The sequence below is a fragment of the Sminthopsis crassicaudata genome, chromosome 5, assembly GCF_048593235.1.
Source record: "Sminthopsis crassicaudata isolate SCR6 chromosome 5, ASM4859323v1, whole genome shotgun sequence".
In the NCBI taxonomy this organism is placed as follows: Eukaryota; Metazoa; Chordata; class Mammalia; order Dasyuromorphia; family Dasyuridae; genus Sminthopsis; species Sminthopsis crassicaudata.
In genome coordinates, this window is record NC_133621.1 from 263,999,753 (window position 1) to 264,024,606 (window position 24,854).

Here is a 24,854-nt window from a genome sequence, read left to right on the forward strand (position 1 = left end):
TTTCTAGTAGTTCTTCTCAGTGTGAAATTCCTTCTTTTCTGGCTTTGTCAGTGGGACAGGCCACTATGATCAACACACACACACACACACACACACACACACACACACACACACACACACAGTATTGGCTGGTATCCTTTCCATATTAAAACTAAACAAGCCACTTTTTATAAAGTATTATATGATCTTCAATTATCTCCTTTCAGTTTCAAGTAGCAAATCCTTGGTGACAAAGTCTTAGAAAATAATTATCTAGACCACTGAAACAATAAATAACTTACCAATATTAACAAAACTAGTAAGTGTCATAACTAGGACTTGGATTTCAGTCTATCTGATTTCAAAATCAGACTTCTACATTTTATGTCAAGATATTTTTCTTTTTTTTTCCATTTAAGAGGTTTTGCATGGTTATACAACATGGAAACACTTTGAAATGCTGCTTCATATCCTGACTTTAGAGACTGAAAAACTAGATCTTCATATTAGGAAGAACTGAAGGAACTTTACTAGAAAAGGGAAGATGTAAAAGTGGTATAATACCTTCAGGATTTGCTCAGGCACATTAAATTTGAATCTTAAACTTTATTGAAGATGCTAGTAACAGAGAATGGCTGCCATATTGAATAATTATGGCATGTATAATACAATGAAATGCATCCCATTATCAAAATTTATATTAGACTAAGAGGTAATGGTCTTGTCCCATTAGAGATCTTTTAGCAAAGACTTGTAACATATATAATAAGAAGAAGTTTTGTTCAAATATCAATTGGATTAGATGGACTCTAAGGTCCTTTTCAAGTATAGTACTGGGTGAATTTACTTTTATGTATTTCTTTAAGTTTTCCAATAATTCTTAAGATGTATATAATATGATTATTAATAAATATAGATAAAGGAACCGAGGTATGGAAAGAATACATAAATTGTTGATGATCATAAGATTAGAAAGTTTCAAAGATATAATTTATAATAGATTTCCTATTCAATATTCTTTTTAGTAGAAGCGTAATAAATGTTTATTGACTTGACCTTACATTAAACTACATTGTCCCCCTATTGAAGATGCTTTAGATTTGATTTACTTGGCCTTAAAAAACAAAACTTGAATAAATGGGTTGAGCTGGAAGAGCCATAGATTTTGTCTCAATATAATTTTTCTTAACAATTAGAAAAATTCAAAATATTCCTATAATTTGAAGGTAGGGAGTTGCAATGGGAATCAATCAATCAAAATTTTTTATTAAGCATTATTGCTAGATAGTATGCTAAGCACTGGACTATGGCAAGAAAAAAAGAAAATATTACAGAGCACAGAATACAGCCCAAAGAAGTTAAAGATAAAAAAGTCATATGAATGTAGCAATATTTTTGTGATAGCAAAATAAATCAAAGCAAAAAAAATCCTAGAATCAAAATATGTGATTCTTGATTAAAATATGCCTTAAGAAAATGTAGTTAGTATATGAATATGACAATAGTATAGTGATGTTGCAAATGAGAGAAGTGACATATTCAGAGGAAGTATGGGAAATCTTGTATGAATTGTTAGATAGGAAAGTAAGCAGAAATAGGAAAGCAATTATATATGACAAGAATAATGTAAATGAAGGAAACTGAAAGATATGTGAATTCAAAGTAAATGTAAAAACCAAGGCATGATTCAGAGGACAGATGATGAATCACATTTTGCTAAGGAACTACAGGTGCAAAATGTTGCATACACTATCAAATATGATTATGTTGTCAGTCAGTTTTTACTTAATGGTTTTTACATTGTTCCAGAAATGGGCTCAATGAACAGTTAGTGAATATAGAAAAAACGGCATGATGTATGATGTTGGGGGTGCATAAAGTGGGGTGAGAGGGAAATGGTAAAAGAAAAAGAGAGAGATGCAGAGAATTGAAACAGACAGAGAATAACAGATAGATTTCATGGTTCAAATTCTTCATTCCCTTGCTACCTATGTGACTGAGCTCTTTGTGCTTCAGAGTGTAAATCTCTACGAGAAGATTTTAGATTAAACATTTTTTTCTGGCTTAGTCTATGACTTTTTTAACATAGTTAAAAGCTTTGGAAAATAAGTTAAAATCTAAAGAACCTAGTACATGTAATTTTCAGTCAGAGGAACTGGTAATCTTGCTCCATTTTGTCAGTCAACTACTATTTATTGAGCAACTATCACATGCAAAGCACAGGGACAAACAATGGGACTACAAAGAAAGTCATAAACAGCAACGAGAGAGAGAGGTCCCTGCTCTCAAATCGGTAATAGTTTAATGGAGGAAGACAAAATACAAGCAAGTATGTACAGCAAGATATAAACACACATAAACGCATACATACATATATATGCATTTATGTTTTTATATGTATATATTTAAGGTTTTTAAATGTATTTTATTTATTTAAGATTTTATTCAATTACATTTTTAGTAATAGCTTTTTATTTTCAAAATATTTGCAAAAATAATTTTCAGTTTTCACCCTTGGAAAACCTTATGCTCCAAAATTTATCCCTCCCTTTCCCTCACCCACTCCTATAGAAAGCAGTCAAATATATCTTAAGCATTAATAATTATTTTATGTATATTTCCATATTTATCATGCTGTTCAAGAAAAACAAGATCAAAAAGGAAAAAAAGGAAAAATAAAAAAAAAAACAAGCAAACAACAAAAAATGTGAAAATACAGTATTGTGATCCACATTCAGTCCCAACAATCTTCCCTCAGAGTGAATATGAATGACTCTCTCCTCATTGTTTAAAAGAGCCAAGTCTATCAGAATTGATCATTACATATATATTCTTGTTGCTGTTTTACATGTATGTATATATCTATTATATACACATATACATTTATGCTTATATATACATATATGTGTATGCATATATATATATAGATCTATCTATCTATCTATCTATCTATCTATCTACACATGTATGCTTACATATATATCCCAACATACATACATATACAAATATTTATAGTGCTGCTTACTGAAGTTAGGGAAATAGATTGCATTTGAAGAAAGCCAGGAGGCAGAGATGAAGAAAATGCTCAGAGTACGATAAAGAATGGGATATACAATGAACAAGGAAGTCAGTATCACTGGATCATAGAATAAATACATGGAGAAGAGAAAAGTATGAAAAGATTGGAAAGGTCAGAAAAGTTCAAATCATAAATGGCTTTAAAAGTCAAACATTTTTTTAAAAAAATTTAAACTAGATTAAAAAATCAATCACTGATATCTATTGAATAGGGGACAATACAATCAGATTTGTGTTTTAGGGAGATGGATTTTTGAGGCAGGAAGAACAAGCAGAAGAATGTTGAACTAGTGAAGATTTCAGGTGAAATAGTCCTTATTATCTTGAGGATGGTTGCAGGCTAGAGCAGGAGGAACATAGGAAATATACTATGAGGGCAAATTTGCAAGACTTGACAATTGATTGGACATAGTAGTAAGAGAGAATGATGAGTTGAGGATGCCATCTAGTTGAGGATGAGAGGGGAGCTAGGCTTGTTATAGCATTATGTTGTAGTATAGAAGCAATAAATCTATATTGCAAACATGGATTGCAGTTAAAATTCCATGTTCTTTGAATATAGATATAAAGCTTAGATCTGTCATATCACTGCTATATTCTATCCCCCTTTCCAGAGTGAAGAAACTTATTATTATTATTATTATTATTATTATTATTATTATTATTATTGTTGTTGTTGTTGTTGTTGTTGTTGTTGTTGTTATCATCATCATTCTTTTGGAACTGATCGTCTTAGAGAGATGTTTTGAAACAAGCAGAGTTTAAGGGACATGTTCAGGATTACACATTTGCATTGTATCAAAAGACAAACTTGAAACCTAGTCTTCCAGGGTTGGAGGTCAATTCTCTCTCTGCTATAACACATTGTCACTCATCTAATATACATAAATTGAATAAGTTCAAGTGGAGAAATATGATGGAAAATCATGTAGGTTAATAGATAATTTAACTAAAATATGTTCTTATCATTAGCTAAGGTAAAGTCATAGACTTTTGTGCTACAGCTGCCACTTATAAAAAAGTAGACCAGGAAAAAGAAAAAGAAATTAAAAAAAGAAAAATCATCTATCAACCTAAGATGCCTGAAAAATCATTCGCTTATGTAAAGATGCTTTAAAAATCATTTTTAAAATTACATTAATAAAAACTCAATATAAATGTCTTTTTATCCAGCTGTTTTAAATAAGAATGAGAGAATAAGAATAATTCTTGTTTCTTCCCCATGCATTCCACAAAATCTGTGAGTTACCCTCCCCCCAAAACCACTATATACATGTTTTTCACTTTTCTGGGAAATTCGAAAAAGAAATTATAAGCCTGATGATCTTAGAAAAGCATGGATGGACTTGCACAAAAATAAAGAACAAATTAAGCAGACCCAGGAGAATACTGTATGTAGTAACAGTTATATTATTTTAAGAACTTTAAGTGAATAGGTCATTTTGATTATTATAAATACCCACATTAATTATAAAGGATTTATGAAGGAAAACACTATTTTCATCCAGAGAAAGAACTGACAAATGTGCAGAATGATTTTTATATAATACATATTTGTATCTAATGACAGTCATCTTTTGGGTGGAGAGAGGAGAAAGGAAGAAAGTGGTAGGGGGGAGAATTACATGATAATTTTATTATATATCAAAAAATTAAAAATTGTAAATAATAGACTTCCAAATTAATGTGTAACTTTTTAGTACATTGTATCATGAAAATACTTGTTTTTTCCCACAAACTGAAATAAAATAAATATTTTTTAAAAGAGGAAGTCTATCACATTCCAGAGAGTTAATTGGGGCAAGTGAATGGTACAGTAGATAACCCAGCTGGGTGGCTCTTGACAAGTCACTTAACATTTATGTGCTTCAGTTTCTTCATCTGTGGAAAATGGAAGTTGTGCAGCTTGATAGTCACCCAAGCTCCTTTTCAACTCTGTATCCATGATACTGAGATCCTTTGATCTTTTTTATTAGGAAAATATATAATACTTTGCTATTTAGTCAGTGAAAAGGTGGGGCTTGCCACAAAAGGGCATCTCTTAGATGTCTAGCCAGAAAGATCAATCAAAGGGCAGGTATGCAAAGTTGCATATTCAAGATAAGGAATGTGGAGTGGAGAAAGATGCTAGGATTAGCTCATCTCCATCCAGCATCTCAGGAGAGGATGTGGAAGAGAGAAAACAGTTTAGAGTTTCAAAGACACATCTAATAAAAGTGGTGGCATGGTTTGGTGGATAAAGTTCTAAACAAGGAGACAAGATCTCTTTTCAAATCCATTGGGGCTCAGTTTTGTCACCTATAAAAATGAGAATGCTGATCTTGATATATTCTATGATTTCTTCCAGCCCTAAATATAGGAAGATATTGAAACCTGGCTGAGACCAAAAGACTACATCTTTATGTCATCCTTTAAATAATGGTCCCTTTCTACATGGTTTCCAATAGTAAGATTGAGTTAAAGAAGAGTAATAAATAATAGCTAAGATTTATGTAGTGCCTACTATTAGCCAAGCACTCTATTAAACACTTTACAGATATATCATTTTTTCTTCATGGCAATGGGTTAAGTGTTGTTTTTGTTTCCTCAGTTGAGAAAACTGAGACCAAGGTAAAATGACTTGCTAAGGATCACATAGATAATAAGTATTCTATTAATATTACAGTTTTTTCATGCTGGCTCCATATTAGGTAGCATTACCACTCTCATTATGGTGATCCCTATTCTTATTATGGATTAGAGTCTATTCTAGTATAAATACTTTTGTACAAAACTTTTCTGGATCTCAGTTTTCTTATCTGCCTAGACTAGAGGGTCACTCCTTCCCTCCCTCCCTCCCTCCTTCCTTCTTTCCTTCCTTCCTTCCTTCCTTCCTTTGTTCCTTCCTTCCTTCCTTCCTTTGTTCTTCCTCCCTTCCTTCTTTCCTCCCTCCTTACCTCCCTCCTTCCTTCTTTCCTTCCTTCCTTCCTTCCTTTGTTCCTTCCTTCTTTCCTTCTTTTTTCCTCCAGTACCTAGCAGTGAGTGGCATTTTAATGAGAAGGTATTTAATAAGTTATTATGGATGGATATATTTTGTAAAGTAGTAAATTTGGCTTGATATCCAGAAAAAGTTCTAACAATTAGAGTTGTCCCAAGGGCACTGTGACTGTTAAAAGAGGAACTGGGTGGATTCACATTAGAAGTCTTCAGCAAAGGCTAAATGATATCAACTCTGAAGTACCACTGGATTGCCTTTGTTATGTCAGCTCCAGCCCAGGAGACCCTGTATATATTTTGAATTTGCATAATTGTTTGCATAGTGTCTTCACCATAAGAATGTGAGGTCTTTTGAGGACTGGTCAGTTTCTACCTTTCTTTGGGTACCCAGAACTTTTATGTATTTATGTACATAGATCATTATGTTTATATGTGTATATTGCATATATTTTATGTGAATATATTTACATGCACATACACTTTTTGTAAATTTATTTGATAGCACAGTCTTATATATAATATAGCTTAATAATTATTTGTGGATTTAAACTGAATCCAAATGTAAAGCTAACCATTGTTTAATTACCCATCTTAGTTTACTCTAACTCCTCCTATAAGCAACCTGCAGGAGAACAAAAGCCAAAGGCAAAGATCTTTGAAACTATCACATTTAATTACCTTCCTTAACCTCCAAGCAGCCTGCACATCAACCAGAGAGCAAACAGAGGGAGATAAATCCTGTCTCAGGTGGTGACTAGAATGGATCTGAGAGCCAACACTGCACATCCCCATTTTAGAATGAGGAATCACTTAGCTGAAATGATGTTGGACTGGGCCTTTTTGATTTTCCCTAAATCTGATCCTTATGGTGTGATTTCATTATTTCACTGGAAAATTTCCAATAATGATCTCTAAGACAAGAAATATTCCAATTATAAGAAAATTTTAAAATGCATTTGGAATAGACAATAAATGGTGCTTTTGTTTATCTGCTCATTTTCTTTACTAGACTACTCTAGACCACCATAAATAGTCAAGGGGTAAAAGCATTTTAGGAGAAAATAGAGCAAAACAAAATAAACAAAAAAAGTTGGTGCAATGGTCATATATAATCAGAAAATGTTAGACATTAAAGTCATTTGAATCATTGTACTGTCTAAATTCAAAACCAAAATAAAATCTTTTACTGTAATATTTAAGGAAACATTCATGAAAGTCAATTTTCTGCCAGTCTGAAACTGTCTCTGGAAGAAACCCAAAACAAGATTTAAGTTGAACCAAGTAAAGATGGGCCCATCTTAGAAACAAACAGAGATTGAACTGATTGCATGGGCCCCACGGGCAATGGTGTGAGGCAGAGTGTTTAATTGGAAAGCAAGATGCTGTTTGGGTTAGTGTTGTAGCACTTTACACAGGCCAAATTCCGAGGAAGACCAGGAAACATTGAATTTTCTCCAAAGACTTTTACAGCTTTCCAGTCCTTTACACATTCTCATAAAGTTAAAAAAAAAAAAAAAGGAAACCACTTGAAAAGTTTTTGGGAAGCAAATTTACTGCTAATGATGATGTTAAGTATAAGGTATCAATGAATTTAGATTGAAATAGATCTGAGTACAATCCCTACCGCACAAAAATAGTTATGTAACTTAAGCTCACTTTGCACCAGTTTCTCCATCTATAAAAAGGAAAGGCCCCTTAGTATACAACTTTATAAAGCACCTTTTTCTCAGGTGCTTTCTGTACTCAGATTTTTTTCTGCTGTACTCAATTTTTTTTTTTTTTTGGTGACACTAGGCATTTTACTGTCCATGGGGTTTTAGTGGTAATGATACTAGTGTGGTTTGTCATTTCCCTCTCTAGTAACATAGGTTAAAAGACTTGTTAGAGTCACACAGATAGTAAATGTATGAGGCTGCCTGTAAATTCAGGTCTTCCTGATTCCAAGCCCAGAACTCTAGCCACTGATCCAGCTACATTCGTCTCAAAAGAATGCTGAAACTGGCTTAAAAGCTAAAAGACTTTAGTCTTTTAAAATTTCCCAATCAATGAGTATGACTCATATGAAAGTGTGCCTTACAATTCACAAGCTTTCACAATTTGGTGGTGGTTGATTATGGGATTTTTTGAGAACAAAAATGTTTATAGGATGAGTTTTAATTAGCATACCAACTAAAACGTAGCTTCATCAGCATCTTGAAACAAATGGATGAAGCTGGAAAATCCCTTAGAGACCATCCAGTCCAACCTTCTCATTTCGCAGGAAAAAGAAATTGTGATTTAGAGAAGCTAAATGATTTTCCAGACTTCACAGAACTAGAAGGCAACAAAATTGGAATTTCCACCCAGATCTTCTGACTTTACATTTATTGCTCTTCCTGCTATGACATAAAATTGCAAGCATGCAATTATTTTCTTGCCTGTACTTGTTTAACTGTAAGTTTAAACTTTAAAACCTCTAAAACACAATTCTTAGCTTTTTCCAAATGACATTGTCTTAATACATATTATGACTAAGGAACTTAATATAGATTATTCAAACATTCCTGAAAGAGTGAAATTCTGCATACCCACTTAAATAAAACAATAGGAACCTATTTTAGAATGCTTCTATTTTTTTTCATTGAGAAGAGTGCTGTTAAAAACATCATAATAGTATGAACAATTCATACTAATGGATATGTATTATACATATATTATATGTTATGGAAAAGTAACATCCAAAAGTTGAAAGTTTCATTTCAAACTCTTGAAATTGCCTCTTTTTTTCCAAAGTCATACATGCATATTGAAAGTTTTCCATGTCACTGGTATAAACAGGTATCTTGTTCCTGAAGGATCAAAGGATATTCAATATGTTCTGCAGTGTGATTAGGTTTGGTATATATATTACAAAATCACAAAATGCCACTTTTAGTTTGTCTCTTAAATGAAGATGGGTTAAACTCTTTTAGAAATAGTCTAAATCGATGTAGAATTTAGTTTTGTTCAAGCTTTAATTCAGCTACTATTTCCGACTTTTAACCTTTCCTAGTACTTCCATGCATCTGTGTCCTACCATCACAAAATAACATCTAGTATGCTGTATAGTTCAAATTAGATTGCACAAAAATGAATTGTTCTGTAAAATTTAAAGTGCCAGACATAGCCATACTTATATGTATGGACTATAATATTTATAATAATAATATATGATTTTACAATATCAATAAAATGATTATATTATCTATCCTATATTAAAACATGCTTAAACTATGGTCCATGAACTTATTTTAAAATAATAATTATATTTCAACATAATTGGCTTCCTGTATAATCATATGGTTTTAAAAATATATTTAGAATATTGTTCTGAGAAGAGATCCATAATCAATCTTAAACAGCCAAATAGACTTAGGAAGAACAAAAAAAATTTAGAACTTCTCTATATGATGAACCTCCCCTTACATATCCCCAAGTATTTTAAGGTGCTTGAAAAAAAAAAAAAGGATTTTTAACATTAGTCTTTATATCTCTAGTTCCTAAAAGAACAGAAAAATTATTGATATATAATTAGTAAATCACAAGTTAAATCTGAAAATAATTTTTACATATGGAGAAACTGAGGTATAAGGAGGTCAGTGATTTGCCTAAGGTTATAGGTACACAACTAGCAATTATTATAGATAAGAATTGAACTTAGGTCATATGATTTCAGAGTCATTGCTCTTTCTGCTATATATTTATGACCTAATGATTTAAGTCTGACAGTATTAAGATTTTTATAAGCACCTAAAGTTAGACTATGGAGGCAGATGAGACTGTATACAAAGTCCTAGAAACAAAAAGTTCTCACATGAAATACATGGGGTTTGGAGGAAAGTCTATACTTCAAGTTTCAATGTATTCATCTTGTGAATGACCTCATCTCCAATATACACTGCAGTGCCTGTTGATGATAGATGAGTTGTTCTCTATGAACTGTATCTGAAAAATCCATGAATCAATAGCCACCTAGGCAGTGAACCTTGTTAATCTTAGTTATGTTGGTCTTTGGACAACAAATCTATGGCCCATCTTTTATCCTATCTTCAAAGTCTTTTTATCTTGATTTGGCAAACAAACACTTGTAGTAGCATATCCTTTGAAAAGCTAAGATCACTTCCACTCCACTATCAGGCCTTATAGTAGGATTTTTAATGAGGAAATTCATGAGGGAGAGGGAATAGTTCTATTTCCATTGGTCATGTTTTTGTTTGTTTGTCTGTTGTTTTGTTTTTGTTTTTGTTTTTGTTTTTTTCCCCAGCGTTTTGCATTAGAAACACTCATTCCATTCTTGGGCCCAATATACCATTCTTGGGCACTTTAGTTTCACCAATAACAAATTATTGATCATCCAGAATAATTTAATATGTTTTAGATGATATAGCAATGTTCTATATATATATGCCAGCTGTTAGATTATGTCCATTCACCTTGTTCAAATGAAAATGGAGGAGACTATGCTATGCTATGAATTTTAGAAAATATAGCTGTGTACTTTACAATCACTGCCTACCACAACAAGGCACTCTCTCCTGAATGGAATCTAGTTTGCTATGCCAGACGCAGGCCTTTCTATCATGAAATGTTGAAAAAAGGACTGAGACCATTTTAGAAATTTGAATGTTTGGAGATAATCCAATATTCAAATCTCCAATTTCCCTCCCTATTTTTAAGGCTGATGAATAGTTATCAAATTTACAAAAGTTTCATATCGCCATTAATTGGTTACTCTTTTCTTTTGCCTAAACTACTTTATTAGTTTAATTTCAAGTACATCTTTAACACAAAAATGACATCAATAGTCTATTGGACAACTAGAGTAGAAAGGACAACTTGGGATCATCAATAAGGAAGCAGAAGGGACATTTTATATCATCTAGTCCAAGACTTCTTAAACATTTTCCACTGATGACTTTTTTTGTCTGAAATTTTTACAAGACCCCAGTTATATAAATATAGAAATCAGCTATACAAATCCTACATTTACTAACAATTAAATCATACTTTTTTGTGACCTTTACATTCAGTTACATGATCCTATATGAGGCTGCAACTCATAGCTTAAGAAGTTTTGGGTCATGGAGCTAACAAGATGAAGGACTAGACATTGTCTCTATCGCTCCCTGAATGTTAAAAACTCTCTAAAAGAGAAATTGTGTGCCAAAGATAAAAGAATTATATCTGGTTGCACAGGCCAAGAAATCATGAAGTTTAATGTGCCTTATGAGTTAACAGCTCATTCCTAATGCACTCATTCACTGTCACCCCACAAACACTCAAACTTTAGCTGAATATATGGCTACTTAGAAGGAAATGTTATATAAGGAAAAACAACAACAACAGCATAACGACATAACGCTAGAAATAATAAGATATGATTATTCAGAATTTATTAATCTATACTGTATACTCTTTGAGGGCAAGGGTTGTTTTTTGCTTGTTTTGTTTGTTTTTTGTTTTATGTTTCTTGAATACTCAACACTTAGTCAAATCTCTGGAGTATTATAAATGCTGTTCTTGGTAAGTTCACTGACTGACTCATCTTATTATAAGTCTTTCCTAGTTTAACAACATTCAGATTTTGCTAAGTGTAAGATTTTTGATTTTTTTTTTTATTCAATGAATGTATACTGCAACCCTTCTGTGACTCATTAAATAACCTGTACTTTGATATGTTGAGAAAGCCATATGCTTTGTTGATCTTTCTTTTGCTCATGGCATCAGATTCAAGCATGTACATTATAAACATATGCACACATATACATTAATACACATTGAGCCAAAGTTTTCAGTGATACTGTTCTCAGGAGCCATGTACTTTGGTTATCTAAACAAATAAATCCCAAAAGATAAATTACAATGCTAAAAAACATAGCCTTCCCCTTGTCTTATGATGAATTATTCTTCACTCTTTTGTAATGAAATGCTCATGTGTGACTATTCACATAAATGTGTATGGATACACACGTACATACATATGTAAAACATATGTGTACAAGTTCTGTGGAGAAAGCTAAGTGGCACAATAAATAGAGCTAGTAATCAAGAAGACCAGATTTCAAATCCTGCTTCAAGGATTTACAGGCTTTATGACCCTAGGCAAGTCAGAACCCCAAGGCCTAAATTTCTTCAAATGTGAAAATGGGAATAATACTGGCACCTATACCCCAGATTTGTTGTAAGAATAAAATGAAAAAATAACTATATCCTTTTCAAAACTTAAAAAGTGGTACATAAATGCTTAACACCATAATCTTTATTATTATCATTATTATTGCATGTATATATGTTAATATATTAGCTATTCCTATAACCAGACTCTATATAAATTACTCATTTGACTAGAGTTAGTAACTTATAATGTTTCGCCTTGCTTTGTGTTGTGTAGACCTGATAACTTTATTAGGATAATTATTCATTAATTTAATAAAACCATAACAAGCATCATTCTCCAAATAAGTATTTATACATTTGTCATTTGGGTGGCTGCTTTCAGATTTTTTTTTCCCTTAAAGTAATTCTCTCAGAGTTGAATTCTATAAGAGGATAATTGCCTCTGTGCATTTCCTTCTTTTTCAATAACAATAAACACTCTTCAATATAAGTAGGAGTGAGGGAAGAATGTTTGAATACGATTTCCAGGTCTAAATCCTTTCTTCTTAGGATCCATCACACCATGAATTCACTTAATGTAAAATTTTTGTAAAAAACTCTTTAACTGGAAACATTAAGATAGTGTAAATTTATATTTTTAAGATTTATCTGTTATCAAATTACAGTGTAGTAGAATGAGTACTGACTTGGGAGCCAGCTGATCTATGTTCATATCTCACCTCTGATGACTACTACTTGTGTGACCTTACTTGTCACCCCATTTTACAGAAAAAAAAGTCATTCATTATATAACTCCCTTTTCTCTACTCGTTATCGTCTCCTATCACTCAGATGTCTTTTGTCACTACCTTCTCTACTACCCTTTGTCTTACATGATGAAATGGTTGTGCTCTTTACAAAGGTTGACTCCTCTATTTGTTTAAGAAATTGTATTTCTATGATGCTATACTTAGAGAATCCCAGAGATTTTACAAAAAAAAAAAGAAAAAAAAAACTATTAGATGTAATTCACAATTTTAACAAAGTTGCAGGATACAAAATAAATCCACATAAATCCTCAGCATTTTTATACATCATCAACAAAATCCAACAGCAAGAGATACAAAGAGAAATTCCATTCAAAATAACACTGGGAAATGAGTGTAAACTGTTTGCATTTTTTTTCTTCCCAGGTTATTTTTACCTTCTGAATCCAATTCTTCCAGTGAAACAAGAAATTCATTTCTGCAATACATATTCTATCTAGGATATACTATAACATATTTAACATGTATAAGACTGACTGCCATATAGGGGAGGGGGTGGAGAGAAGGAGGGGAAAATTCAGAACAGAAGTGAGTGCAAGAGATAATGTTATAAAAAAATTACCCATGCATATGTACTGTCAAAAAAAAGTTATAATTATAAAATTAATAAAGAAATAAATTGTATTTTATTCCATCTCCTCCAATAGTTTTCTAGTTGTGTAAGCCTCACACTATCACTAGTTTTAATGTCTCCCTAACTACTGGTCCATTTCCTATTTCCTATAAACATGTCCATGTCTCCTCCATCCTAAAAAATATAAAGAAACAAAAGACCTCATTTGATCCTTCCATCCTTGCTAACTATAATCTTGTATCCTTTCTGGCTTTGCTGGCTAGATCCCTGGAAAAGGCCATATACAAGAGTTGCCTATATGTCCTCTTCTCTCACTCTCTTCTTAATTCCTTTCAATCTGGTGTACAGTGTTATCATTACACCCAAATCGTTTCATCCAGAGCAGTTATTTATGAAATTTTAGTTGCCAATCCCAAAGTCTTTTTCTCAAACCTCATTCTCCTTGACTTCTCTGCAGACTTTGATACTGTTAGTAACTCTCCCCTTCTTGATACTCTCTCCTCTCTAGATTTTATGGGAAACCACCATACTGTTTCTATTCCTACCTACCTATTCTTTCCCAGACTCCTTTGCTAGATTATTTTTAAATTTTTAAAAATAATTTTCTTTTTATTTTTTAAATTTCTTCTTGTAAAAGATTTTTTTAAATTTCAAAATACATTCAAAAGTAATTTTCAACATTCACCATTACAAAACTTTGTGTTCCAAATTTGTCTCTCTCCAATCTCCCCACTCCCCTCCCAAAGAGAGCAAATAATCCAATATAAGTTAAATGTGCAATTCTTCTATATATATTTCCACGTTGATCATGCTATACAAGATAAATAAGATAAAAAAGGAAGAAAAAAGATGAGAAAGAAAGAGAAGTATTTTGCTAGATTCTGATTGAGAATAATAATTGTTCCTCAGAATTTGGTCCTGGGACCACTTCCTTTTTCCTTCTAATCTACTTTGCTTGGGATGCTATAAATTCCATGGATTTAATTACCACCTCTATGCTGACAATCCTCAAATATATCTTTCCTGTCCCAATCACTCTGCTGAGATTCAATGTCTCATCTTTATCTTTATGACATCTCACACTCTATATCTAACAAACATCTTAAGCTAAATATGCATAAAATAAAATTCATTATCTACCTTAAACCTCTCCCACCACTTAGCTTCTTCATTACTATAGAGGTCATCCTCACCATCCCATGTCCTCACATTCACTATCTAGGAATTATCATCTATTTTAACCAACCCCATAATCAAGCTGTTGCCATGATCTGTAACTTTCATCTTTGTAATATTTCTTGTATATGCTGCCTTCTCTCCTCTGACACTGTCATATCACTAGTGGCAGCCTTCATCATCTTATGCCTATTACAGTAAACTTCTAGTGGGTTTGTCTGCCACAGGTCTTTTCTCCCTCTAATTCATTCTCCATTTTGCCACCAAAATGACTTTCCTAATGCATACATCCAAACACTCACTCCCCCATTCCTTCTTGTCTTTAGGTTCTATTTATCATTCATAGTTCTATATAACCTAGCTCTTTCCTAACTTTCCCAGTCTTCTTACATATTACTTTTCTCTACAAACTCTCCAGTGCAATGACACTGGACTCCTGGCTGTTCCATGAAGAAGACATTTCATCTTTTAGCTCCAGGAATTTTATTTGACTGTGGCCCGTGCCTGGAATTCTCCTCTTATTCAATTCTATCCAGTGACTTTCCTGAATTCCTTTAAATTACAATTAAAAATTCATCTTTTACAAGAAGACTTTTTCAATACTTCTTAATTCTAGTGCCTTTATTCTATTATTTCCTATGTATTCTGAATTTATATAGTTTTTTTTATTTATTTACTTTTATTATGTGCCCCTTATTCAATTAGAAATTCCATGAAAACAGGGACTGCCTTTTGCCTCTCTTTAAAAAAAAATTCTATCTCTTAGCACAGTGCCTGGTACATATTAGGCAACTGATTGACATTTCAGTGGGAGAAAGGGCTGAACTAGCTCAATCAATGATAAAGTAAATGTTTTGTGCCATCTTCAAAGTAGGTTAGTATTTGAAGAGTAACATGGAAAGATGAGACCAATGACTTTTGGAAAAATTGAGGCAATTTTCCAGCTATTTGACATGTGAAGACCTTTCAAACTATCCATTAAACTTTATCTGGAAAAAAGTCAGTGTAATCTCTCTGATTCTTCTGCCACCAAAGCTCTGCCCACAGCAATTCCCTTCTTATGAAGTGTGACCACGCACACTGATAATGGAATGACATGTACCATCAATCCATGGTCATCTTTTGACTGCTCTCATTTATATCCAAATGAAAAATAAGCTATGTATACTGGAGCCTCACAATGTAAATGTATTCTCAAGATATAAAAATGTTGTCATACTGTCAATACTCTAATATTTTGATGGATTCATGATCTCATTATTGTGGATAAGTTTGGAACATACATTAGGCAATCTACCCATTGTCCTAGAGACCTTCCTCTCTTTCTCTTAGCTTTCCACAGATAAGTATTCAAAATTTCAGGTCTACAATTCTTACCCCTTACTTGCACTACATGAATATGCTAGAAGTTTTTCCCACTTGTATATGTTTTTGTTACTGGTTTTGTGTCATTTTCTGCAGTTCAGTCACTATTGATAATATGATTAAATACATTTGCAACAAAAATATATATATTTTTTTTCATTTCCCTTTGAATCATTTACAATTTTAATTCTGTATAAGTTACAATATTCCATGAAGTTTATCCATATTGGAGAATATTAAAAAGGTATGCATTGGAGGTTGGGAAAAGATGGCTCCCTGGTAAGAAGTTGGAGGAGGGTTGTAGCAGAAGACAAAGAGGGGAAAAAAATGAAACATCTTGATAAAAGTACGATACGATATTCTACATGTAATCTATTCTATTCTTATTCATTTCTGTGTATAGTTCACTGCCCAACTACAGCGCCGGTCCAAAATATTTCTAATGGAAATTCAATCATCACATTGCATAGCAATAGTCAGGCAATGTATAATAATGGCTAAGATTCATAAAGCACTTTGCACACTTTATCTCATTCAGTCTTCATAACCCCATGAATTAAGGGCTGTGACTATTTCAATTTACACACTGAGGCTGAGACAGACAGATGTTAAGTGAGTTGCACAGAATCAAATAATTAGTATATGAAATAGATTTAAATTCAGGGCTCTCTATGTTCAGTGCACTGTCCACAGTGTTAGCTGGCTTCCCTGCTTTATCTACCTGGTTTTCCTTAGCATTGAGGACTTGATGCCTTCAGCAAATTATCACTTTGTGGAATTCCTTTATAGTGAATTCCATTTGAAAAATCAGTATTCAAATACCACTTGTACAGTATATGCCAGACCCCATTTTACTTAAAATGGTATATATATATAACAATATATATAACAATATATAACTATATATATATATATGTATATATATATATACATATATAACTATATATAACTATATATATATATGAAGGAAAGGTGAAGTTATTAGTATAAGAGTCAGTGCTAAGGACATCACAGAACAGCATCATCTCTGTAATTTAGAGACTTGCTAGAACACTTCAAGGTTATATGACTTGTCCAAGATTACTTAGCCAGGGTAATTTGGACTTGGCCTTCCAAGCTCTAAGGACAGCTCTTTGTCTAATGTCTAAAGCATTAAATTTAAAAAGGTATTCTGAAAAATGTATCTTACAACAATAGTAGCTGCATCTTTCAGCCTCAGGAGTTTTCCAATATTTTTATGAAAATATACAGGTATCTTCCAGTTTGGCTTTGCTTAACATAATTTTTTAGTTTCAAATTCAATGTAAAGGTCAACATCTGGTTGGGGCTTGGCATTCGCACTTGACGGTTCCACTCTTCAAAAAGATTCCTGGCTTTTTAAAACAGAAGCTGTCAGCTTTTTTTTTTTTTTTTCCAGACAAACATTTTTTTTCTTTATTCCATGGGAGAATGGAGGGAAAATCCTCTACTTGATCTAATCTGTCTATTTGGAGCTTGAGGTCATGAGCTCACTAGACAATCTACTAAAGAAACATGAAATGTAAATCAGGAGGGCACTAAGAATGCAGCATAAAGAGCAAGACAATTTACTTGCCTGTCTTGTATGTCCTCTCCTAGGAGAGAAGAAAGACATGGAAAAACAAGATCTAGTTCAATACATCTGTCCTGCTAAGGTATCCTAAGAAACTGTTCTCTAATTTTTCGGTCACTGAGAGAGAGGATACGTACTGCATTAGCTTTTCCTCCATCCCAATTTTTATATGCAGTCCTTTCTACACCAGGACTGTGACTTGATAGTACAGTAGGGTGGCCATCATGGCATCATGCTTGCCAAGATACAATCATTGAATAAACAATCTTTCATTAAATGTGCCTGCTGGGCAATGTACTGAGCCCTGAAAATATGAAGGAAAAAAAATAAAAAGAAAAAAAGTTCTCTGCTCTAAAATTTATATATTCGCAATAGAGTAAAAGTATTTATAGATTAAATAAAAAATAAATACTATATAGTTAAGTAATAAAGAAGAAAAGGATAACTGTTGGTGGAGAGGAAGATGAGGGAAGGCTTTATATAGAAATTGGGTCACAGGGGATATTAACAACTTGTGTTAATACTGAACAAAGTTATAAACAAATGAAGCCAAGTTAGCACAATCCTGTATGTTCGTAAAATAGGAGAGAAAACTGAATAACAAAAAAGCTATCTAAGTCTAAAGGGGTCAGGGATTAAAGAATTCAGCTGTAGACAAAGTCCAGACATCCTAAGATGAGAAGTTGCATGTTGGAATTAGCAATAGAATTTGGATGTTACTAAAATATAATCAGCTTAGGAACCTCAGGCAAGATAGATGAGGGTCACAAGAAAGGATTCACCTAAGCTACTCATAAGATAGTCAATAAATTCCAAGCTTAATTCCCTGTTCTTTCAGGCCCAATTAGAGCTCTTGAAATATTAATAAACTGGCAGATTTACTAGTGAATACGATCAAGTTTCATCCTGCTTCTCTGTTACCCTTCTTCCCCCCTTCCCCAATTCAATTTGCTTTGAAGTATCAAACTTATTGTAGGCACTCATTAAATATTAAGTATTTAATAACAACTAATAAAAATAAAGTGTAGTCATACATTTATTTATTTTACAATATTTTTTGCCATGGGTTTCTCCATAAAAAAGCAACACACTTTTTAAATGCTGGGATTCAGATCAAGGAGAATAATTATCCAATGACCTGGCAGGGCAGATAAAGTTTCAGACATTCTGAGAAAGGTTTGGGGAAAGAGCAAGTCACCCCTATGGGGATATGGGAGAAGCTGGTGGAATTGAAGTAGGAAAGGTTATTATGAGGTTGAAGTGATAAAAAGTCTTTATTGCTAGGTGACAACCAAAGATTTCCTTCCTGATTTTCATATCTGTTTTATTCATCTTGCTTCCAGAATGTACATTCTGAGAAATATGGCTAAGCTGCTGTCAGATTTTACCCCAGTCCAAACAAGCAATAATACAACGTGATTACATTGTATTATCAGCTAGTATTATCTTACTGGGAGAGGACATAAAACTCTGAATGCTGAAGCCCTGCTTTCTTTTTCACCCTGCTCTGTACCTTGCTTTCCACATACTGTAGGATTTAGACAGTCTTCACAACAGTAGTAATAGGAAAGGGATGGGACCTTATACCAATGGGACTTCAGTGGTATAAGGAACTTTTGTTTTGTTTGGCTGAGGCAATTGCGATTAAGTGACTTGCCCAGGGTCACACAGCTAGGAAGTGTTAAGTGTCTGAGATCAAATTTGAACTCAGATCCTCCTGACTTCAGGGCTGGTGCTTTATCTACTCCACCACCTAGATGCCCTAGCATAAGGAACTTCTAAGGGGAATAAGCTATCATCTTTGTCACTTGTAACCTTAGAGAAAGTTACTTAGGGCTAGTATATTTTAGCAGCAAGATCTGAGTCAGTATTTTCATGCTTCAGTGACAAACAGTCTACTGATCCCAATATTTACTATCTGTGTGACTTGGCCAGAGTCAATCTTTTCTATTTCCACCTTAGAAAATTAGGATTAAAAGAACATCTCCTTCATAGTTTTTTTTTTAATACAAATGAAATAATTCATGTAAAGAACTTTGCAAAACTACATAAAAATGCAGCTGATATCATTACTATTATTATTTTTAGCAGCTATGTAGCACAATGGATAAAAGTCCATGCTTGAGGTCATGAAAATTCATTTTTGTGAATTCATTTTGGGGCCCAGACCTTATGAGTGATGTAACTCTGGTCAAGTCATTTAACCTTTTTGACACAGTTTCCTCATTTGTAAAATGAGCTGGAGAAAGAATTAACAAGCCACTTCAACATCTTAGCCAAAAAAATCCTAAATAGGCTCATGAAGAGTTGCATATGACTGAAAAATGACTGAATCACAATAATAATTATCATTGTTTTGGTCATGGCATGTTGTGAGTCCATGATACCTAAAACAACAACAACAATGACAATAAGGTACCCCATAACTCATTAGTTTAAATTTATTAAAGTTCAGACTCAGAGTTTTTGGATATCCTGAACAAGAACATAATAGGATGGTTACTTGTTGCATAATTATTTTTAGGTTAACCCCATCCAGAAAAAATAAAATTAGATTTTAAAAAAGTATTCAAGCCATTTCTTGATCTTTTGTTATGCATAAGTCAGTGTGTATAATAATATAGTAGAAGGATGACATTTCTAACAAGAAAGCCATCAGGTTCAAATCTTGTGGTTCTCAGAGATTCCCTCATCAGTAAAATGAAAAGGTTGGACAAGTTGACAAATCAACCCCTTCAGTACCTAAAACTATGAATCTTTTGTTTCTAATAGTAAAACTCTGGCATAGTTGAGAGCATTAATCCTTTTAGGAAGCTGTTCTGTATATTTCAACTAGTTCTGGAAGAGATTAGAAGGGAGAAGTCAGACTTGTAGGCAATGTACCTCAGGCAGATACATTGATTTAAAAAAGGAAGGCGGGAGAGAAATCTTACCAGGAAAGAAAAAAGCCTGCCAAACATAGGGGCCTGTAGGGAAACCTTAATTAAACCCCCACTTTCTTCAGTCCTCTTAAGGTTCATGGAGAGAAAAAAAAAAAGCAGACTATAAAAGTATTCTACAGGGGCTAGATTCACCCTCCCTCCTTCCACCCTTTCTTTTTACTACAATCCCTCTGAGGCAAAGGAGGAAATGCACTTAAAGTTGCTACTTGGGTGACTCCATCCGTACTCTCCCTCACTTGTATTCTTCTAATCGTCTCCCAAATGCTCCAAAGAAATTAGAACACATTTAACAAGTGCTCTTGTGGAACTCAGTGTCTGTTTCCTCTCTCAGAGTCTATGATTAACCTACTCTTACCGTTAGGTATTCTGGCATAAATGCCACATCAGGTGAGATCTTGTAGTCCACATACACCTTATCTAGCTACTTAAGAATTATAGGAAATCCTAAAATTCTACTGGGATTTGGACTATGTTAACTATTTGACAGGTTGTCCTCCAGCATTAGGGAAGTAGGTTAACATAAACAAACAAAGACTGAAAGCTCTCTGAATAGATTTAAAAACCTTCTCTCATTTCCGCCCCAACTGACTAGATTGAGGGAATTCTTGATTTCATATTCTCCCTAATCATCATCTTTTTCTGCTGATTTCAAACCTCTTTTTTCTAGTATTGGACACATAATTCCAGCCCATCTCATCCCCTCCCCCTTGGACTCATAAAACTCATGCTGTCCTCTTTAGCGTATCACAGTGCGATATGCTCATTTTCAATGCAGGGTCAGGTTTTCTCCATCTTGATTGGCTCCTGTGTTTGGGGGCTAGTTTCAAAAATTCATATCTTTCTATAGAGCTCGTTATTTTTTTTTTAAATTACACACTTTGGCACTGACAAATTGGCAGGAAGAGAAGCATGAGTTTCCCTGGGATGTTACACAGAGTTAAATATAATTATGATAAAAATCACCCCCCCCCCCCAGAACAAATGAACAAGTCTGCCCCTAAAGACTTAAGTGGGATTCCAAAGTCTACAATACACATCCACAAACAACAGAGCCTCCCTGCATTTCAAAGACATTTGAATAACTCACACTGAAGCGTCTCAAATCTCAGCCCTTCTTCCAACCAAAGAACAATCAACCAAAGAACTCTGACTAATTTTCCAGTCTAAGAGAAAGTTAGCATTTGGGAAGGGGTGGGAAAGCTCTCTTGTTTGCACAATTCTGCTGGAAATAGCCACAGTACATATGGCTGAGTGAGTTTCCAAAGTGTGTTTTGCCCTTCAATCTGTATTGTTATAACACAAGGAAAATTCCCAGGAGAGTCAATATTAACTTATGATAATGTGATCTGCTGTTGCACTGTTTTGGATTAAACACCCCCCCATTTTTTTTTTTTTTTACATTTGCTGACAGAGCATTTTTTGCCTAGATGCTACTATCTTCCAGGAAAGGGAACTGAGTATTTCACCTATAAGCATGCAGCAGTCAAGTATTAGCATTCAGTCCATACTGATTGCTTAAACATTTTTTCCCTAATATGTTTGGATGACTAGTTCATTAGATCATTACCTGATAAATAGACTGGGTAATGAATGGAGATAATCACCACGTACCTTTCAGAAAGAACCTGCCCGTCAACAATAATCCATTAGCAAACTGGCAGTATCCTCTGATCTACTGCCCGCAAGGCTAGGTAGAACTGGATGGAGAGTTTCATTCCCTGTGCTCAGTTCTCCAGAAGAAAATCAGCACAGTTTGGCTATTTCTCGCAGTGTGACAGCTCTCTAGATCCCCGGTTGCATCCTGTTCCCAGGGGAGGACAATCTGGTGTTCCAACGTGCATAGAGCAGTGAAGATGAATTGGAAAAGCTGGAGATAAATTAGGAATGGCTAAGTTAAAATTGTCTCTGCTCCAGACGCTCTCATCTGCAGTCTGCAAGCCAGTTTTGCTGTGAAAAAGCTAGATGGCAGGCTGCCTCAGTGAGTTCCTCTTAAGCGACAGAGAGCATTTTCAATGAAGAAAAATTCTCCCATTATCTAAGTTAATGTGACTGCAGCTAAATCTAGTTTTAAAAGTGTCGGCCAGCATTGAAATTCATTTTCACTATTGCTTTCTTTCAAGATAAAGGCCAGCACCCATACAATCAGCCCATACATTTCTATCACATCCAAACCCTCAAAGTTTTCAACAAACACATGAGATATCTCAGCGCTTGTTGTAGCTCAGTCTGAGTTTTGCTCAGAGATTTCCAATCAGGGTTCTAAGGTTGCCCCTCCACCCCAGGCTCTGCCATATCAAACTTTGTGCTTTTTAATTTTCCCATCTATTTCAATATGAATTTCTGATATTGATATTGAACATTTTATCTCATACCAGAATCACAGGATGACACCGGAAGCCATCCAGTCCAACATTCTCATTTACATTTGAGAAAACCCAGGCCCTGAGAGATTAAATAACTAGTTCAATGTCACACAAGGCAAGCAACTTCAGAGCTCTTTCATACATGGGTAATTTAAGAATAGTTTAAAAAGTTAAAAATCTTTGAAACACTGGAAAATCCAGATTAATATAAGGATCAGCCATTAGCCCAGAAGACAAAAAAACAAATCATACAATCTGCCAACTGCCAGGGAAGGATGGACTCAAAATGAAGAATGAGATAAATATTTTTGGATAAGGTCAATGTAAGTATTTGTTTTGCTGGAATAACCATGTTTATTTTGAGAAGGGAAAAAAATAATAATTCTATGGTTGGGGGAGACAGTAGGAAGAAGAGATAATATGCACTTGTAAAAAAAATTTAAATGGTTGAAATGACAGCTGACAGAGGAAAATTAAAATAGGGAAACTAAAAGATGAAATTGAAATCAAAGTCTAAAATGTTATTAAATCAATTTCTTAATTTTATACTTCTTTATATATATTTCAAGATCTGTTTTTTATTAAAATTAATTACATAGCTGTTGTCCCTCACTAGAATGTAAGTTCCAAGAAGGCAGGGGCCATATCCTATTTAATGGAGCAATTAATCAACAGGCATTTTTTATCTACTCTGTGCCAGGTACCTCTGTACCAAGAATTAAAAAAAGTAAAGAAAAGATTCCTTCAAGGTTTTTTTCCCCAAATGCTCTCTATATGAATAAATATATGTTTACATTGACATGAATGTAGATTCACAACTAAATAGCTATGTATATATGTGTGTACATATGTAACTATTTGCACATACAATTATACATGCACTCTATATAAAATGAAATTTAAATTAACCTTGGAGTGAACATTATAAGTACCTGATGCTACTAGTAATTTTTATTTCTCCCAATTTCTATACTTAGGAATTATTGTGTATGTGGCACATATATATTTGTGTGTAACATGTAGAAATGTATGTAAACATATGCATATTTATATGTATGTACATAATTATATATAATGTGTAAAGTATATAATACTTTTGGTCAAAATTAGTCAAACTTATGTTGATTGATGAAGATAAATAAAATGCTCATTTATAGAGTGAGCATGTTACATATTTATATCCATGCATTTTAATACATATATGTATATATTATGTATATATATATATATATATATATATATATATATATATTTCTCAAAGAAGCTATGAGCTCGTTATTTTTTTTTTTCATACTTGTAAGACTATAGATTACAACCTGTTCATGCTTACTGATTCCTTGTCTGTAATGTTCGGACTAGCTTTCTGGAGGATCTTGGGACCAGTCTTGATCTTAGTGTAGGAGGCAGGAGAGCCACCAGGAGCATGGTCAAAAATGGAATGTGTCATTTCCAGTTCTTCTTAGTCCTTAAATACCTTGGTATGATTACATCATTACATTACACTATGTATGTGTGAACTAGAGAACCATTACATCACCATGCTAAGTACTAAGTATATGTATACTAAAGAACTATCATCTCATCAATTCTACTGAGTTAACACCTTGTTGTAAGTATCCTTATTTCCAGTATACTTCTCTAGAGTTCCAGCCCTTTACACTTGTCCATTACCTATAAATCTGTTATTTAATTCCCTTTGAAAATTGAAAGCAAATTACAATTCCAATGATGCCTTATATAAGAGCCCCCAAATTCATGATTGATTACTTGCTTATGACAAATAAATTTAAAAACTGTTATCACCAGAGACTAGAATTTTATTTTTTTAATGATAGCTTTTTATTGACAGAACATATGCATGAGTAATTT

At 33.4% G+C, this 24,854-nt stretch overlaps 1 protein-coding gene across 2 annotated transcripts in view; it reads right to left on the bottom strand.

The window, feature by feature from the left end:
- MGAT4C (MGAT4 family member C) overlaps positions 1–22,592 on the bottom strand; it is a 1,099,619-nt gene extending 1,077,027 nt beyond the window's left edge. For both annotated transcript variants that reach the window (XM_074270914.1, XM_074270915.1), the window contains exon 1: positions 22,234–22,592. The gene's annotated coding sequence lies outside the window, so the exon portion shown is untranslated. The remainder of the gene's footprint in view (positions 1–22,233) is intronic.
- Between the last annotated feature and the right edge of the window lie 2,262 nt (positions 22,593–24,854).